The sequence below is a fragment of the Protopterus annectens genome, chromosome 2.part0 (assembly GCF_019279795.1).
Source record: "Protopterus annectens isolate FY-2018-M chromosome 2.part0, PAN1.0, whole genome shotgun sequence".
NCBI classification, from domain to species: Eukaryota; Metazoa; Chordata; order Ceratodontiformes; family Protopteridae; genus Protopterus; species Protopterus annectens.
In genome coordinates this window covers 1,678,103,862-1,678,122,831 of record NC_056728.1, presented here as the reverse complement: position 1 = coordinate 1,678,122,831, position 18,970 = coordinate 1,678,103,862, and the positions used below count along the sequence as shown (strand labels likewise).

The window sequence follows — 18,970 nt, the reverse complement described above, 5'->3', positions numbered from 1 at the left end:
TGCACTTCTCCCGTGACCTTTGTGGGACTGACAGTTGGCTAGTGATCTTTCACAGCTTGTCAGATTAGAACCCTTTATGGGGAAATCCTTCCAGTCTTTCATTTTTCTGAGGAAAACTAATGTTTTTCTGTGTAAGCATTATTCATACTAAGAAAACGTATTATGTTTGTTCTGTTGTTCAGTACCTGAGAATTTTATTACTGTGAATGCTTGTGGAAACATATTGTATTTAAATCTGTTGTTGAACTCTTTCAAATATTATTGTATAGAATTTATCTTTTGGGAGCAGGGCATGGTGCTTTTGGGACTGTCAGGGTGTTTTTTGCACTCAGCTACATGCTTTTTTGTGGCACTGAGTTTACCAACTCTTATAGGCTCTGCTAAGCATCTTTGAGAATTCCTTTGCAGCTCAACCTATGGTGACGTTATCTGTGTCCTTGGTGTTTCCTTCCTCTGTCCACAAGAAGAAGAAAGTTGTCAGGGAATCTTTGGGTATGTCAGACTGGCTCCAGTTTTGATACAGCAGAGTGACTCATCTCTGGTAGGATTTGGTTCCTTGGACTGCTTATTGTTTTTCCCCAGTCCTTCTGGTGTAGCACCTACAGTCACTAAGGAATGGGGGACAGACATGTCCTCTGTGGCTATAAGGTTGCCCTCCATGGGTAAGGGAGAATCACTGTTGTTGGTCTCATGGGAAAGGGAGGTTGAAGGACTACTGCATAGCCAGGAAAGGGAGCCAGAACCCCAGGGTAGTCTGCCTGGTTTGGAGTGGTCCTTTTCTAGGAAGTTTCCTGGAATAAGAAAAAAAATAGCTTCTCCTGTTCATAGGTTCATAGGTTGTTGTTAGGGTAATGACCACCTGGGGCCCTTACAAGCCTAGCCACACACTCCAAACCATTTGGATTCCAAGTATCATATGGGGATGCATATTAGTAGGTAGGTAGCTAAGGATTTGTTGGGGTGTTACTTAGGATAATACTTTTCTTATTGATGTCTTCTGTCCATAAGGGACATGGGGGCCAGAGTGAGAGTAAATTTATGATTTCTCATCCAGTTGAGAAGGTTTTGTTTGAATAGTGTCAGGGATGAACTCTGTTTTGCATGGATGAGGAGCCTATTCCATAGTGCGGGGGTCATTTGGGACCCATATCTGTCTCTACAGCATGTTCTATTTATGTCACAAGTAAAGTTCAGATCCCAGGATCTAGTGTTTCTGGTGCTGTTTGTTTTGCACATGTGCAACAGATCCCTCAGGATTGGTCTGAGGAAGCCCTGTACTCAGGCAAATATCCTCCTCAGCAGCCTGTAGGAAACTGAATACAGTGACAGAGCCTTTAGGCGATCAGTGTAGCACAGGGTATACATGCCCAGAATTCCCCTGGTGAGAAACCTTCATGGATGTTCCAGCTGTTGTAAGTTTCTCTTTCAATACATGTCAAAGAGGGAATTGTATTCAATGATAGGTCTGAGAAGGGCAGAGAAGAGTGGTACTTTAACTTCCTTGAACCTGGATGCCATACCGTTACCTGTAATTGGTGGCATAGAATGATTTGCCTATTATCTTAGCTGCATGTTGGTCAAAGGCCAGATTGCTGTCTACGTATGTTCCCAGATCATTTAATGCAGGTCGAATCTTAGAGGAGTTTTATCGATGGAGTAAATAATTTGCATTGATAATTTCCAAAAGAGCACTATAATGTATTTTTTGACATTGAGATTTAGGCCATGGCTTTGGCACTAGTTATTTGTCTGTGTAAAACCCACCTGCAAGATGCTTCTGTCTTGGGAGGAATCTATGATAGCTCCCAATTTGCAGTCACCTGCACACTCAATGAGTAGATGCCAAACAAGAGAAGGCCCAGCACAAAGCCCAGGGTAGTCCACTGGTTATCAGTCTCTCGGTGGAGGGGTGTTACTGATTCTGACTTCTTGGGTCCTGTCTGTTGGCCAGCTGGCAATCCAGGGCATTATGTAAGGGTTTATACCTATCTCAGAGGGCTTATCAACAATGCCTGAGTGGGGTATTTAGCCAGGTCATGATATGCAGTATGCACTGTTCTACCCTCATCCATTGCCTTGGTAACCCTCTCAAAGAAGTCTACCAGGTTAAGTAGGCGTGACCTTCCTTTAACAAAATCACAAAACACTGCCTTTGGAACACCAGTTAGAGAAGAAAAAGAGAAGAAAATGGCATATTGTACAGTTTAGTTTCTAATAAGGACATCTGTTTTATGAAACCAGACAAGGGCGCAGATTAGTAATCATGGACAAAGTGGATTATGGGGTAGAATGTTGAATTTACTATATCCAGATGACATTTACACCAGTGTCTCTAGGAATAAGGTAAACATTTCCTATCAGAATATTCATATGGCTCTGTATGATTGTTTAATGCAGGGAGCTATTCACAACAGTACTTATGAGTTTCTTGTAAATTCAAACCCTAGGATCCCTAACGTATTTGGAATACCCAATGTCCATAAAGATGTGATTAACCCCCATGAAGTTAATTGTTTCTGCCACAGGCTCAAAGACTTATCCTTTAGCAGTATATATTGACCGTAAGTTGAAACCATTTTATGACATAAAGACACAAATAATAAAAGATTTGTGGGATTTCCTTAATAGATTAAATAGGGCTCCTTATTTAGGTAATGCTTTGTTAGTCACTACTGATGTGATAGCTCTTTTTACTCTGATTCCACATGGAATTGGTTTGGAATGGTTTAATGAGGTGATACAAGAGTGTACGTTGCTGACTAGCATTGATTGTGGTATTTTACTGGAAATGATGGAATTAGTATTAAAATATAATTATGTATATTTTGAAGGGGAAATATTTCAACAAAAGGCAGGTGTAGCCATGGGTGAATTGTTTGCATCTATTTTTTCAAACTTGGTACTCTATAAATGGGACAGAAGGTATGTTATTAATTCTCTTTATTACAGACACTGTAATTTATATACTAAGTTCCTAGATGATATATGCATCATTTGGACAAGTATTAAAGAGCTTTTGATAGAATTTATTGACTACTTTTCTTCCACAACTGAATTTCTTAAATGTACCTATTGTATTACAGAGGACAATTTTAATTATTTAGATGTACACATTTATAAGAATGTTGAATTAAAAAAATATTTATCAAATATTTACAGAAAGTCAACATATTGCAATTCTCTCCTTCATTTTAGTAGTGAACAACCTTTAATTAAAAAAAAAAATATATATATATATATATATATATATATATATATATATATATATATATATATATATATATCTAATGAAGGGCCAGTTGGTAAGAGAAGCCCGTATGTGTTCTTTAAAGACAGATTTTTTGGATGCGTGTGAACACTTAAGGATGATGTTCATCCAGAGAGGTTACCCTGATACATTTCTTATGGATATTATTAAGGAAGTAACTCAGGGAAGGGGTAGTAGGTATATCCCTATACTCAACAGTGACTTAGGTGAAAGACAATATATTGAAGTAAGTCAGGGTCTGTCTAATGACGAAGGTTTTTGCAACATTGTCTGTTTGGAATATAATAAGGAATTTTATGTTATTAAAGATATTATTTTAAAATATTGGAAGTTATTTATCCAAATACTTGGGACTTTAGATAATTTTTAAATAAATTATTCGTATACGGGAAGGGTGTTTGTTTAAAGAATATTTTTCTATCTAGTGCATGTAATTCTCTGCTCAACAATCGCAATAAAAGTGGTATGTTTAAATGTGGCTGCTGTAAACAATGCACTTATATCAGTAATGCTGAATTTATTTATTTATTTGGAAAGCCGCGGTAAAGAGTTGAGGTCCCAGTCACATTCTAACTGTAACTCTGTTGGTTTAGTGTACATTTGCACTTGTAGGTGTGGTGCCTTCTGTATAGGAAAAACTGAGAGGGCATTAAGAAAACATATATATGAACATGTTTATGATAGAACACATAATGTAGAGATTACTGCTTTGGCTAAGCATGCAAAAAGTTGTGATAATGTTCATTAAACATTTTTTGTTTTAGAACAAGTGAAAAAAAATCCAAGAGGAGGAAACTGGGAGAACCTCTTGGAGCACAGAGAGCTGATTTGACAATTGACTTTACAACCCAAAAGATATCCAGGCTTAAATGAAGTAATTTCAATTATTCCAGTTTTAAAATTGAGAGCAGTAAAATTATAGTATGTGCATTCTTATATATTATCTAAACATATTACTTAAGTGTTTTTAGGGCATTGGTTTAACAAACATGTTTATTTTTCAAGTTATTTACGCACTTACATTTTCACATTTCATGTTTATAGCTAACATGTTTGTTTTAATAGTGCTGTATCTTTAAATAAGTTTTGATTGTTTTATTGAAAAGGCTTTTTATTGGTGGATTTTAAATGATCATTTAACTTGAGTATATATATTGCACAAAAGGTTTTATGTCTTTAGTTTTGATGAAGTTCAAAGTCTCTAAACAAAAGCGCTACACTGTTGTGTTTTACTTGCTGTGATTTATTAAAGAATTTGGGATTACACCTACAGACTACTTATTTCTGCTAACTGGTGTTACACAGGCAGTATTTTGTGTTTTATTGGTACTTGGTTCTACTTTAGTGCTGCTTTTTGTTTTTATTCCTTTAAAACCAAATTGAGCGGGTTCCAATGTCTATAGGTGGCAAGTGTGCCTGTTTATCATTTTCATGATAATTCATTTCATGGCTTTGCATATTAGGCTTGTTAGACTGATGGGTCTGTACTCCCATGGGTCATTTGATGGTCCACCCTTGTGGAAGGGAATGACTGTTATTGTCCTCAATTCACTTGGAACATAGCCTGTTTCTGTTCCAAAGGACAGGGACAATTTGTTTGGTTTTGCAAGGGAATACATTTCTGCTTTTTACCTAGCTCTTCTTCAGAAAAGAAAAGAAAAGAAAAGGAGCTCCATCTCTTTCTGACTCTGATTTTCAGTAAGAAGAGCAGAGATTGCAGGAAGAATGTTGTGCTTCAAGATTTTCTTCACAACCTGAAGATTCTGATTCTAAGGAGAGTGTTGCTTCAGATTTCCCTCCAAAAGATCTTTCTTTTTCTGAAACTTTATGTAAAATGAAAGAGGTTTTTCATTGGAGTCAGAATGAAATTTTCAGTGTCAGTGTTGCAACAGATAGCACACTTGCTTTTGGTGCAGAAGGCTGTGGGTTCTGTTACCATATCTGGTGGATTGATTGCTAATACTACACTGCAGCATAGGGGGTGCTGTACTCCTGATTGTGCTGTCCTTCAGATGAGATGTTAAACTGAGGCCCCATCTGCTTGAATTGGTGATAGTTCAGGTGGATGTAAAAGATCCCATAAAATAATTGGGAAGCTCACCGATGCCATGGCCACATTTCCCTTAGTAGTAAAAATACCACCTTAGGTCTCCCCATGAAAAGAGACTTCTCATCTAGGACTAACCCAGTTAACAAAGGATAAATAAATAATAAATAAAAAAAAATTGTACAAAAAATGCATTACAATTCGTTACAGTTGGATAGTTCTCAATCTGCAGCTGTCTCTCTTGTTCTATCTACTGTAGACAATATTTTCCTGACAATTTGCAGTTTGCATGGCAGTCAACATCCTACTCCTTGGACAACTGATAGGTTAAACAGTGTACCCCAAATTCTCAAATACATGTTTTCTATCCCTAAAGCAGACCCTGCAGTGATTTCACTGTACAAAATGCTTCTGTTAGACAAATTACTAATGCTAATCCCATTGTCCCTGACAAGGATCTGAAAGCTTGTGATAAACTTGCGGAGAACGTTTATTCTTCTTCCATTTTAACATTCAGAATTTTAAACTGTCAGGTTTACATGTTAAAGTTTTTACTTTTTTCATTTAAGAACATAAAAAGATTACTGTTAATGTTCAGTCTTGTGAGGTAAAAAATTCTTTGAATGCCTCTGTTGTATCTTCTTCTCATGTAAACAAACATGCCTTAAAGTTTTTCTTATAATACTGATGATACTGTCTGCAGGGTTGCTTCTTCTCAGTCAGTCATGAGCAGATTTCTTTGGTTATAAAATATTTCTGAAGATATAAAAACTGAAATTTAAATTCTTCCCTGTACAAGGAACTTCTGTCTGGCCCTTCTGCAGCTGAAGTGCTTGAGAGATTTTTTGAGAGGGAAAAGTTGATTCAAGAGGTAATACAAATCTTCTAGCCTTCCTTTTTTCAAGGCAAATAAAAATGTTCCTTCCACTTAAGCTCCCTTTTTCAGAAAACAGTTCAAGTAGCAAAGATCCAACAAACAGGATTTTAAAAAGTAATGTCAAGGAGGCTCCCAAAGGAAAGAGAAAGGCTTTCAAAGTCAAGAACATTCCAAAAAGTCAGAATCACTGTTTGCCTATTCAGGCTCCCCATCCCTCCTGGGTCTATTTGAAAAGTTTGAATGGCCACAACATCAAATCCCATTCCATCCAGTACAGAGCATCAAGAATAAAATTGTTGAAAGTGGGCTTATTCAAATTGAAATGGTTGGCCAACAGCTCAGACATCTGCAAGTAATTCATTATGAATACAAATATTTACTAACAGCATATCATATCATAACATACATACCAAAAAAGGTATTATTTCCCTTGTAATCTGTGCAAAAGTAAATAAGTCTGTAGTACACTATTGCCATGTTAAACACTATGTGTGAAATATGTATAGGAAGCATGTCCATATAAATTAATGTCACATATAAGATAGTAACGTCTGAGGTGTTGGCTAACTATTGCAATTCAATGAGTTGAGATTTGAACAAGTTGGTAAACTGATGCAAATAGTATCTAATATGTTCCATTTCCCCAAGTATCCCCCAAATGAGTAGGATAATTTTCAGAAGCCCTACAAATGGAAGACATGTCTTACCAGAAGATGTTTCATGAATTTTCTGGGTTGAACATCTCCTGTGTAAGAGATTTCCTAACAATTCTAGGACTGATGGAATTCATGATCCTCATGATACCACTGGCCCATCTCCATGTGAGGAAGATTTAATGGTATGTACAAAATTGTTGGACCCAGCACCTACATTCCCCAGAATCCCCACTGCCAGTGCTGCCCTTCTTCAGGTGAGAGTTACAGTGTTGAAGAGCACAGTTGATTATCAACCCAAGTCTTCCCTTCTTCCCACCTGTTCCTGCGTAATCTGTCCAGACAGAGTCACCCATCTTTGCTTGGGGAGCTGTGTCTATATTAGTGGCAGCTCAAGGCAGTGGTGTTTCAGGATCTAGTCCAGATGTGAGGAATGCCTTAAATAGATCTGTTCACCTCCTTTCAAAACAGACATATGGAGAAACTCTGTTCCAGACACCCTTGCAGCCATGCTTAGAGGAAAGATCCACTTTCTTTCCCATGGTCATGAATGTTCCTTAATGTGTTTCCACCCTTTCCACCGATTCACAAACTACTTCTAAAGATTCAGAAAGAAATACCAAAGATCACTGTGGTGACTGCCTGTAGGCCCAGGCAATATTGTTTCTCCCTTCAAATGGTTTTGGCCAAAGGTAATTACCACAGACTTTCACACACACACTGGATTTGCTTATACAATCTTTGGGGCAGCTGATGCACCCCAGTTTGGAACAACTACAACTGGCAACCTAGATGATTCAGTCTTGACTCCATTTAGGTACTGTTTTCATGAAGTTGTACAGCAAGTGTTAAATGTGGCTAGAAAACCCACTACTAGAAAATCTTATGTTTACAAATGGCTGAAGTTTTCTGAGTGGTGCCTAAATCGGAACAGAGGGTCCATTGAGGTTAACATCTCTCTAATTTTGAAATATTTGTGTGAGATACTTCAGGATGGCTTATCATATGCATCTTTTAAGGTGCATTTAGCAGCCACCTCTGCCTGTCTGCCCATGGATTCCCCTCTTTCTTCTTTTTCTTTTGGTAAAAAACTTCCCTGATAGGGGTCTTGTCTTATGAGACCCCCCCCCCCACTTGCAAGGAAATTTCTCCTTTGTGGATCTCAACTATGTCCTGGGAAAATTGACCTTGCCACCCCTTAAACCTGCTGCTCAAGCTGATCTTAAGCTCTTAATATGGAAAACTGTTTTGTTTATTCCTCTGACATCTGCAAGGTGTGTTCCTGAGCTGCAAGCTCTCTTGATGGGACAACCTTATCTTACTTTATTTTCCACAGGGATAGGATTGTGTTACACACTAATCCCTCTTTCATGCCAAAAGTCATCTCAGAATTCATTCTTAAACAGTCTGTCAGTCTCCTTGGGTTCTTCCTATAACCTAAGAAAATGGGAGAGAGCATACTTCATGCCTTTGATATACACTGTCAGCTCAGGTACTATCTTGCCAGAATGAAACCCTTCAAGAAAACTGAAAGATTTTTTATTTCCTACATAGGGGTAAAGAAGGGTCAACCTGTTTCTAAGCAAATCATTGCACATTGGTTATCCTCTGGTATTGTTTTTTTGTTACTCCCACCATGCCAAAAGTGAATCCAGGTAAATGTGCATTCCATCAGGGCCTTTTCTCTTCAGTTGCATATTGGAAAGGAGTGGACTCTAGAAGTATTCTGGAGGCAGCAACTTGGCCCTCTGTCCATATATTTTTGAAGCACTACAAGGTGGATGCCCCTTTTTAGATCCATAGCAGACTTCACTAGGACCATCCTCCAGTGGGTTCTGGACTCTTATCTGTCCTCCTCCCAAATTGGGTAAGTTTTGGGAATCTACCTCCAGTATGGCAGTGTTGTTGTTGAACATACTACAGTTGCATAAGTCCTACTTACCTGTAGCAGCAGATGCTCATAGAACACACTGCCTTATTGGCAGTACCCACCCACTATTACTCTAGTTGAATGTACATAGTTTGGTGTTTGGGTTGCCATGAGTGCTGTTTCATAGCCTTTATTGTTTTATTGTGTGTGTGTGTGTGTGTGTGTGTGTGTGTGTGTGTGTGTGTGTGTGTGTGTGTGTGTGTGTGTGTGTGTCTGTGTGTGTGTGTGTCTGTGTGTGTGTGTGTGTGTGTTTTGTTGGTACTAAAACAGTAAGTGTTGACAAAGCTTGTGTTTCCATCTTTTCTTCCTTTTGGCCACTGGAAAACTGAATGGGTCTTGTCTTTGGGTTTGTAAGGAAGCCTCTGTACTGTCAGTTGATTGGTCTATCACACACGCAGACAGGCAGGGAAGGGACTGTGAGCTTTAGTAGTATGCCAGAGAGAGAGGATAGCAGAGCAGTACTACCCATATGCCAGTAAAGCAGTGTTCTTCAAACATCTACTGTTACAGGTAAGTGTGACTTGAGCAACTGTACTTTCCTCCCGCCCTCCTTTCCAGGGGATTCCTTCTTGCCCAGTAAAACAGATATCCCTGTTTTCTCCAGTTCTGGAGCAAATGTTATCTCAGGGCACCACAGAACCAGTGTTTGCCTGCCTGCAAAATGGTTGTTTTGTTCAAGGACTTTTGTGGTGCTAAAGAAATAAGGGATCTGGATGCCTGAGCATGACCTCTCTTTTCTCAATTTTGTTGTCAAGACACCAGCATTCAGAATTGTATCCCTTCAGACTTGTTATATCCTGTCCCTTTACTAGCTTTCATGATAAAGCTAGACTTAAAAAATGCCTGCCATCATATTCCTTTTGCCAAACATTTCAGATTTTACTCATATTTTTCTGTATCTTGCTTACATTGTTCTTTGGAGTATATACTGGTATGTCTGTTAGTGTCTACCCTGGAGAAATATTTTCTTCCTCCAAACAAAATAGAGATGTTCCAGCAGTTCTTCCTGATTTTTTTCCAGTCAAAAACAGCTATCTGCCAGGAAATTTCTCAGGACTCCATGGTACCTGGTTTCTATGATTCTTATGATTCCCTTGGCCAGACTTTGAATGAAAAAAATACAGTGGTACCTCAGGTCAGTCTGGACTCAGCATCTTTACCCTATATCTTTTTAGATCCTAATTCTGAGGTTTGTAAGGTAGGAGGTTCTATAGTGGATAGATTGGGTCTCTTGGAATCCAGATCTTACATTCTCTCTTCTTATTCAGTCTGTTAGAAATGTTTCAGACCTGTCATGGAGAGCTGTGTCCAAAGGGAAGAAAATGCAAGGTCTGTGTAACAAACAGGACAAACAAAAACTTATAAATGTGAAAAAGATTATGGCAGTTGTAAATGCTTTGAAAACCCTAAATCGTTTCTGGTCTCCAGCACCTCTACTAGTTTTCACAGACAATACCACAGTTATTTGATAAATCAGCAAAAAGGAGGGTACCCCATGTCACAATCTTTACAGACCTGTTATGGTAGCTTGGTATGTAGCAACTCAGCTCAGGTTGACTCTTCCAGCTTCATACATTGTGTCAGAGCAAAACATTATAGCAGATAACCTGACCAGTGCCTGGACAGATCCTTACAATGGAAAATGCAACACAGGGCTTTCCAGGAATTGTTCCAGTTGTGAAACACCTCTCAAAACAGACAGTTAAAGAAATTATGCTCCATAATTAATTGCAAACAGGCCTGGAAGACAGATGCTTTCTCACTGCTATTTTATGCTATTCCACCATTTTTCACTGATATCCATTGTTCTTCTAAATGTTTAGAAGAACTCCCCAAAGAGTAATGATGACCTCATTTGGCCAAAGTAACAGTGGTTCTTTCTTCTTTTGAAACTGGCCAAAGGCAATTAACACACTTTCCCCCGGACTGGATTTACTGTCACAAGACGGAGGATGTTTGATTCATCCCAACCTGAAATCTCTTCTGTTAACAGCCTGGATGACCTAATTTTGATAGAATTTAGACACGTTTTTTCCTGAGGACATGCAGCAGGTACTGAAGAAGGTTAAAAACTGCTACTAGAAAATGATCTATATCTAAGTGGAAAAGATTTTCTAGTCGATGCCATTCCAAGGACCAGGACCATTTTAAGGACAGACTGCCTCTGTTTTTTTATTATTTCTGTGCATTATTGTCATATGGTTCTTTTTACTCTTCTATCAAGATCTATATGTCAGTCATTTCTGCTTGCCTGCTCTCGGATCCCCCACTTTCCTCTTATTCCCAAGTCAAACTTTTGAAAGGGGCTTTACATATCTGTCCACCTAAAACACATGTGGCTTCTCCCTGACATCCAAATTTTGTGCTTGAGAAGCTTAGTCTTTTTCCATTTGAATAAGCTCATCAAGTTGAATTGAGGTTTTAACATGGAGTACCATTTTACTCATTGCTCTGACTTCTGCTAGAAGAGTATCTGAGTTACAAGCTCTTATGGAGAGTCAACCCTACCTTATTTACCACAGGAGCAGGGTTTCTTTCAGAACTAATCCATGTTTTATGCCTAAAGTGGTTTCAGATTTTAAATTGAATCATCATAATAAACTCACTGTCTTTTTATCAGAACTCCAAAATATATTTTAAGAATTATTCATACTCTGGATAGCTACTATCTAGACAAAAACTCAGCAATTCAGGAAAGATGATCAGCTATTTGTCTCCTATGAAGGAAAGAAGAAAAGACAACCAGTGTCAAAGCAGACAATTTCAAGATGGTTGCTCATTTTATTTCTTTTTGCTACTCTCACAACAACAAACCACTTCCAGGCAGGGCTAGTTCCCGTTCCACCAGGACTTTTGGCTTTTTCTGTGGCTTCCTGGAAAAGTGGTGGAGTCTAGTATTCTAGAGGCAGAAACCTGGCCTTCTATACATGCTTTTACAAAGAATTACAAATTGTTACAAATCTAATATGTGCTGCTAGGATACTAGCCATGCTCCAAACACTTAACAAGAAATCCCTCTCCTCCATAGAAGCTGGGAATGACAACTCACAACTCCTGAATCTCAAAAAATTGTAAACCACCTCCGTTCAGCCCAGCTCTCTCCTCTCAAAAAAAATACCTTTAATATACTGTCAGACAACAAGACCCATATAGAACTTGTATCTTACACCAAACTACTAGATGTGATTATAGAAGAAAATCTGAAATCTGGTTTCCACCTTTAACAAGCTATAAAGAAGACACACCAAAAACTAGGCTAACTGTTAAAACACTACCCTACTGAATGTGTTAGACAGAGCATAGCCACTTCTGTTCTAATCCCCATCCCTATTATATGCCTCTCCTCTTCTATTGTAACTAATCTCAACTCCTCTCTATCAGACAAACTAGAGCAATGCTACAATAAAGTAGGCAAATTCGCAAAACTAAACTCGCTCAACTAAATAATCATCTAATCTGATGTTATCATTTTCATTCATTCCTCAGCAGTTGGGTTTGCATCCAATTCATCTGCTTCTTCCAGATCATAGAATGCTTAAAATCTTGAGCTCCTCCCTTTACCTATAATTCCCCACCAACTTAGCATATTTCAGAACTCATTTGCTGCCATTGCGATCAGACGTAGATTGGGAGCACCTGAGCTTTGAGTGTATCTTTTCAACTAGTTCTCGCTGGTAAGTTTAACTTTGTTGTTTCCCCCTTTATGACAGGAAACACTGTCTACCCTGCTTGGATTACTTCTGAATACCTAATAGAGTTAATAATTCTGTATGTTGTTGTTTGTCTTTCGGCTTTTTCCCGGTAAGGGGTAGCCACAGCGGAACTCCGGTCCGCTAATGATTGGCAGTAGATTTTTTATGAAATGCTGAGGTGCCAGCTTGTTTAATAATTCTATATAATAAATAATATTTCCAAATAAGTTTTTATTTTTTGATTTAGGACATTTTTAACTTCACTACTTCTACTCCCATTTTCTGATTTGTTTCTGCTTTTTAATATATAGTGATTAATTAGACATACAGGAATTGAAACACTTCCACACGGAGAAGTTACTTACGCTAAGTTTAACTTTGTCTGTCTTTCTTTAAATATCCCTTCTATTTTCTTAGTTACTACTCTTTTTTCCTTCTAACCCTTTATATATTTTTCTTGTTCTCTTTGAGTACTGATAATACTATTGCTGGTAGTTCTTTCCCTGTACTTCTAATACTGTTATAATAGTTTCTTTTTACCATCATTGGTAATTCTTTCTTGTCCTTTCTTTCCTCTACTTCAATTAAAAAATATATTTTCTACTTTCTCCTTTCTATTTGGCTTGCCTTACCTGTTCAATATGTAAGATATACTGTCCATTTTTAAGAAATGTGTGGCATGTGGGCATAAAATCCCCAATTTGGATGCCCACACAGAGTGTGTATGCAGTCTAGGGCCTAAACACCTAGATATTCAGTGTGAGATATGCAAGGGATCCAACTCCCATTCTATTATAGACAGGAAGAACAAACTGATTCTTAGGTGCTAACTTCCCTCTAAACAATCCTCTATGCCTGCTGGTGCTCAAACCCCCAACAGAAAAGAAGGCAACTCTGTGGCCAAAAATTCTTTTAAGAGATCCCTGGATCATTCTTCTCCTTTGACTTTGACTTCATCTCCATCTTTGGAACCTCTGGCTAATCTTGCAATAAAATTGGATCCGCTTGTGTGGGATCCAAAATTATGATCCAAAAGATCCCCCCAGATCCATTCTCCACCTTTGATCTCAGAGCCGATCACATCCAGGCTCCCTTCACTTTTTCCTGAACAGTGTCCCAGATGTCATTTGAGACCTTCTTCTACTCTTCCTCTCTTTGGTCTTCCAGGAGCCTATCCAAGGCAAATGTGGATAGGATGATGAGGAAGTTCCTCAGGATGCAGATTCAAATGGGAGTCCTTTTGGCTCTGATCCCATTTGGTCTGGAGACCCTTAATATTGCCAAATCACCTATCATAGCTCCTTCTACAATCTATGCTTTGGTTTCGGAGCTGTTGGATCCAAAAGCCTTGGAGTCATCTTCCTCGGATCTGAAGATATTGGCTTCTTTGACTGCTATGGTTTCTCTGATCTGCTCTGCCCCAAGTACTTCGGAGCAGGATAACTCTTGAAGCCAAGTGGCTCTGGGGTGTTGGATTCAACTCCAAAGTTGTTGGAGCCATATCTTCCCCTCAGAGCATTGGCATTAGATAGCTCAGCTCCAACTCCCTCCTCAACTGGTTACCTCTGGGACAGCGGAGGTCAAGGGTCCATGTCTGCTTTGTTAGGTCCATTGGTTTCTGCTTCTCCCAGGCACTCCGCTTTCAAGATAGCGGAGAGAGTATTCTCTATAGCTGGAGTTCCCCTGATAACCCTTCTCAAGAGGAATCACTGTTTTGTGAGTACTGTGGGCATGGCCCATCTGCCTCCTGGGTGACTCTGCCCATGATGAACTATTCAATTTAGTATTTTAATGGCTGTGGAAGGAACCAGACACATTTGAGTCTATTTCCAAGAGACCAGACAGGATCCTTGCACCACCTAAAGATCAGTCACACTGGAGTAAAGGAGCACATGTTAATGCCATGGTCATTGCAGTGGCCATGAAAAAGGAAATGGCAGAACAGAGTTCCTCTGTTCATCCTCTAACAGGGAGTCAAGGGCATTGGACAGATTTGGGAAGCATCTTTATTCTTCAGCAACCTTCGCTCTTAGATCGATGAATTATTTGACACATTTCACAAGATGTCAGAGAAATTTGATCAAGGAGCTTACCAAATCTCTGTCTCTCTGGGACCATGTCTTCTGAGGAATGGAGTACCATTTCCTTACAGTTGGCTACCTTCAGTCTATTTCTTATTCGTCCATAAGGCTTATCTCTTATGCTGCTGAAGGTACCTCACAGGTGGCAGGTTCAGGCATTTCCTTTAGGAGACATGCCTGGATGTACTTGTGTGATTTTCTGGAACCTTTCAAATTTTCTTTCATCAATGCAGCCTTTGATGTAACCTCTTTGTTTGGCCCCAGAGTGAAAGCCACACTTTCTAAGTATGAACAGGAAGGGAAAACCCTGTCTGCGATAGGTGTAAATTTTTCTACTCCTCAATGGTCTTTGTCTAGAAACCATCAAGGTGGTAGAAAGATGTGGTTCACAAAATCCCAGGGTGCCTTTCAATTTACACATGAAGAGAGTTCCCCCTGGAGCAGAGGGGGGAATTCAAATGGTAGACGCTGCCCCTGCGGCAAAGGTGGTTTGTATAAACAGGGTTCTAGAGATTCCTTTTCAGACAGATCCTATCAGTGTCCCTGAATGGAGGCCTGACTGTCTGTCTCTGGAGACAGTCAAGGGTCATCCATTCCTGCATCACAGAGCCTGGCTAGAAATCACAAAAGATTCATGGGTGAGGAGGATAATATCCAGAGGCTGTATCATACCATTTTTCCATCCTTCTCCATCAGTTTCAAAGAAAATCCCCAATGTTCCACACAGTCAGAAGGAAACAGCAGCACTAGAAATAAAAAAAATCTGCTAGAAAAAAGAAGTCATCCAAGAGGTCCCCCAGACCCCCAGGAAGAATGAAATGGACAGTACAGATGGAACATTATTGTGAGTACTAAACTTTTTTTATACTTATAGTTAATTACAACATTCAGACTATTGTATAACCCTGAAAAATTCCCATCTCTTCACAGCATCATCCAACCTTACATGACTAAGAGGTCTCTACATTCCACTGACAAATCGTTAGTCTCTGCAACTACACCTAACAAATGGATACTCCCTGTAGTCACACTGCATTGCTAATAGTGAGAATACCATCCCACTGCAGTTTAGAACAGTCAGTAACCTGAAAGATTTTGAATGCCAACTGAATCAACACCTAATAGCTAAATGGCTTTGCACCTGCACCACCCCTGGTTAAACTGGTACTAATATGGCTGTATGAATTTGTGCCATAACTGCACACATAACTCTAAGCTGCACAAAACTTAAATTACTTTTAACACAACTATACCCTCCTCTGTCATCTCATGTCCTTTATCTCCTTGCTCCTCACCTCCCTCCTTCCTTTCTTTGGGCTGTTTTAACTATTTAACTTTACTTCCTATGTCCTAGATTTTGAACAAGTCTTTATAGTAACAAATATTCTTAAGTATAATCTGACAATCTATGCATACTGATGGTATCATACTGCATATGCTTCCCAGTATTTAAAAAAATATATTCCTATATAATCCATGTAACTGTTATTTTTATTCAAAACTGTTTGTAAAAGGTTTAACTGATGTCACGGATATCTTAATAACGGAACTGTTTCTCATTAATGAACCTGACTGCAAATGATGAAACAATGCAAATGATGTCAATGATGTGTGTGTGTAATAGAGCTTTTCTCTCCAGCATTCTGCTGAAAAGGGGCACTGCTTAATCAGATGTTCCAGTAACTAAATGCCAATATGTAAATAAATAAATTGGATTCCCTTTCCAGGTCCAGAACAGGCTTTGCAAGGACCCTTCTCCCTAGGCTCCTGGATTCTTAAATTCCTCCTCCCCACCTTTTGTATCTAATGATAATCTACCCAAATAGTTTAGGCTACTGCTGCAGTGATCTAATGTTGAAAATGTACAGTTATGTAAGTAAACTTACCATAATAGTAGATGTTCTACTAGATCACTATTGCCTTCACCATCCCCTTTCTTCAGCCTCCTCTCTGTAGCTTTTGTGCTTTATTGCCAGAGTTGGAAAAAACATGTGCTGTGCTTTTCTAAATGACTGGATGTGAAATTATTTGTGGCTCCATCTTAAGTGGTTCATATCATGTGTATTTTTTAACATACAGTACATCACTTTCAGACTCGAACAATCCTGTCCTTCTAATGACACTACTTAAAGAGAAGAATTTAGTGTTATACCCAAGCAATAATGCCCAACAGGATGTGTGTTAATGTCTAAATAACACCCTCCTAGGGGTGTTATGAGGTTCGATGTTGTAGGTGGAGGGCATCTTCATCCCAGGAAGGGCATTATTTACACAGTAACATACCCTGGAGGCCATTATTGCACTTAGAGAATAGGCTGTCTCTAAAATTGTTGTGTTTTGCTTACTTCTTTTTTTGACTATATTATTTTTTTTTACATATTTTTGATATAAAATAGTTCTTCCTCCTAATGTTTCAAACTTGCTGTACTATATATAAATGGTGTTGGAGGAAATATTTTACATCCAAAATATAACATTTTCAAAATAATATCCAGATATTTACTTCATTTTTTTTGCTCCCTTGCTCCTAAAATTGTGGTTTGTTGCCAGTCATTGGGGATTGAAATCACTAAATAATGATATACATTTGAATTTCAGACTTTATTTCTTTCAGAAAATGCATGCTAACACAAATCCTGTTATTCAAGGAACTTTCTAATTTTATAAGAGCAGTATTTAAAATCTGTTCTTATTTTTGAGCCTTTAACTCTATCTTAGGCTTTATTCAGATTTCTTGAACTAACAGGTTGAGAGGTATGCATATCTTGTAATTGCTGCTGCCACTGCTTGATCAATCTTATTCTCTCTCTCTCTCCCCCTCTCCCTCTCTCTCTCTCTCTCTCTCTCTCTCTCACACACACACACACACACACACACACACACACACACACACACACACACACACACACACACACACACACACGCACACACAAATACACTTCTGCTTTCATGCACACAAGCATGCATACACTCACACAGACATACACATAAACATATGCATATACACAAGCCCACACAGCAAAAGTGCTGCTTAGTGACTGTAAAATAATGGTTTGATCAGTCTCACTGATGCATGATACACGCACACTCTGAAACATAAACACACACTTTTCTATTATTTTTTTTAATTTTCTTTTTTTTCTTAATTTTATACTTGCTAAACAGAGCTGTTTAGCGAGTGTAAAACAATGGTGTCCATTCTCTCTGTTACAGTCTGTGCTACATGGTAACTTATAAGCTTCAGCAAAGAGTTGGACTTATTTTTCAGCAGACATCACCTGTACGTTAAAACCCTGCTGGAGAACATTCATTCTTTGTTCAGAATGGTGATGTACAGGTCGCCCATTCTGTAAAACATAATAAGTAAACACTTTACTACAGTTGCAAACGTTTTTAGATGCAGCATAATGGGACATGCTAAAACATGATTTTATTTATTTGGCACTCTTCACAGTTATTAATCGATGCAACTGTCTAATTTTTCCTTGTAAAACTTTAGGTTGTACTAAATGTGCTATTTTTACATTTAATACACTAGTGTGCTACCGCCATAACTTTCCTTGTAAATCCCATATTTGTTCCTACTGAATTATTTGGATATGTGCTCATTTTTCTATAAATAGGTTCATTTAAGTACTTGCACAAAGAATTCAACAACATAGTAATCCCAACTGCTTTGTAAAAACAGATTTCCAGTACAGTGTATTATTTTCTGATTCTCATGTTGTTTCATCTTTTATTGGAAAATCAATTCAGCTATAGGGAATATTTTTCTTTGTGAGTTTTGCCCCATGCTTGCTGACCGTCAGGCCTACTGTAATTCTCAGTTTTAGAGCAAATTCAGGTTGACGTTAATAGGAGTGGGCCGGCTGACCTGATATTAGAGTTTAAAAAATTGCTCTGGCAATTGAGATGTAACGCTACCAATTATTTTGGGCTGAATGATACACTGTCAATTTCAAGTTACTTGAAACTAAGGTCCTAGTTTCACATTTCCTAGATTTACACATGTCGTGTCATTGTGTTCTATTTTATGGAGGTACGGATTGTTATTTAATCAGTAACAACAACTAGCTGGGGGGAGCCTTTGTAGCAAATGTTTTAACAAATCAAGTGTTTTTGATATTGTAGTAATTTTTAGTAACTATATTTTTTGGGTAATATATTTTTATATTTTTAAATCTTTGTTCACATATACTTATTTTTATATATAACTGCTACTGTAACATATTGCAAGCCTTAATGAAATATCTTAAATAGAATGTGGATATATATTCTTTTGTGTTTAATTTTGGGAAAAGGTTCAATCAATGGGTGTTTGTAATTTTAACAGGCGACATAAGTGGATGTATATTTAAATAGTTAATTTATATGGTTTTAATTGATTCTGAGGAAGTCTTGTGGCAAACGCCTGACGAAAGC

The 18,970-nt window shown here is 38.3% G+C and overlaps 1 protein-coding gene across 1 annotated transcript in view; it reads left to right on the top strand.

Moving 5' to 3' along the window:
• Window positions 1–18,970, top strand: part of FHAD1 (forkhead associated phosphopeptide binding domain 1) — a gene marked incomplete at its 5' end in the record, with an annotated part of 2,130,934 nt that overhangs the window by 277,599 nt on the left and 1,834,365 nt on the right. The gene's annotated exons all lie outside the window — the stretch shown is intronic.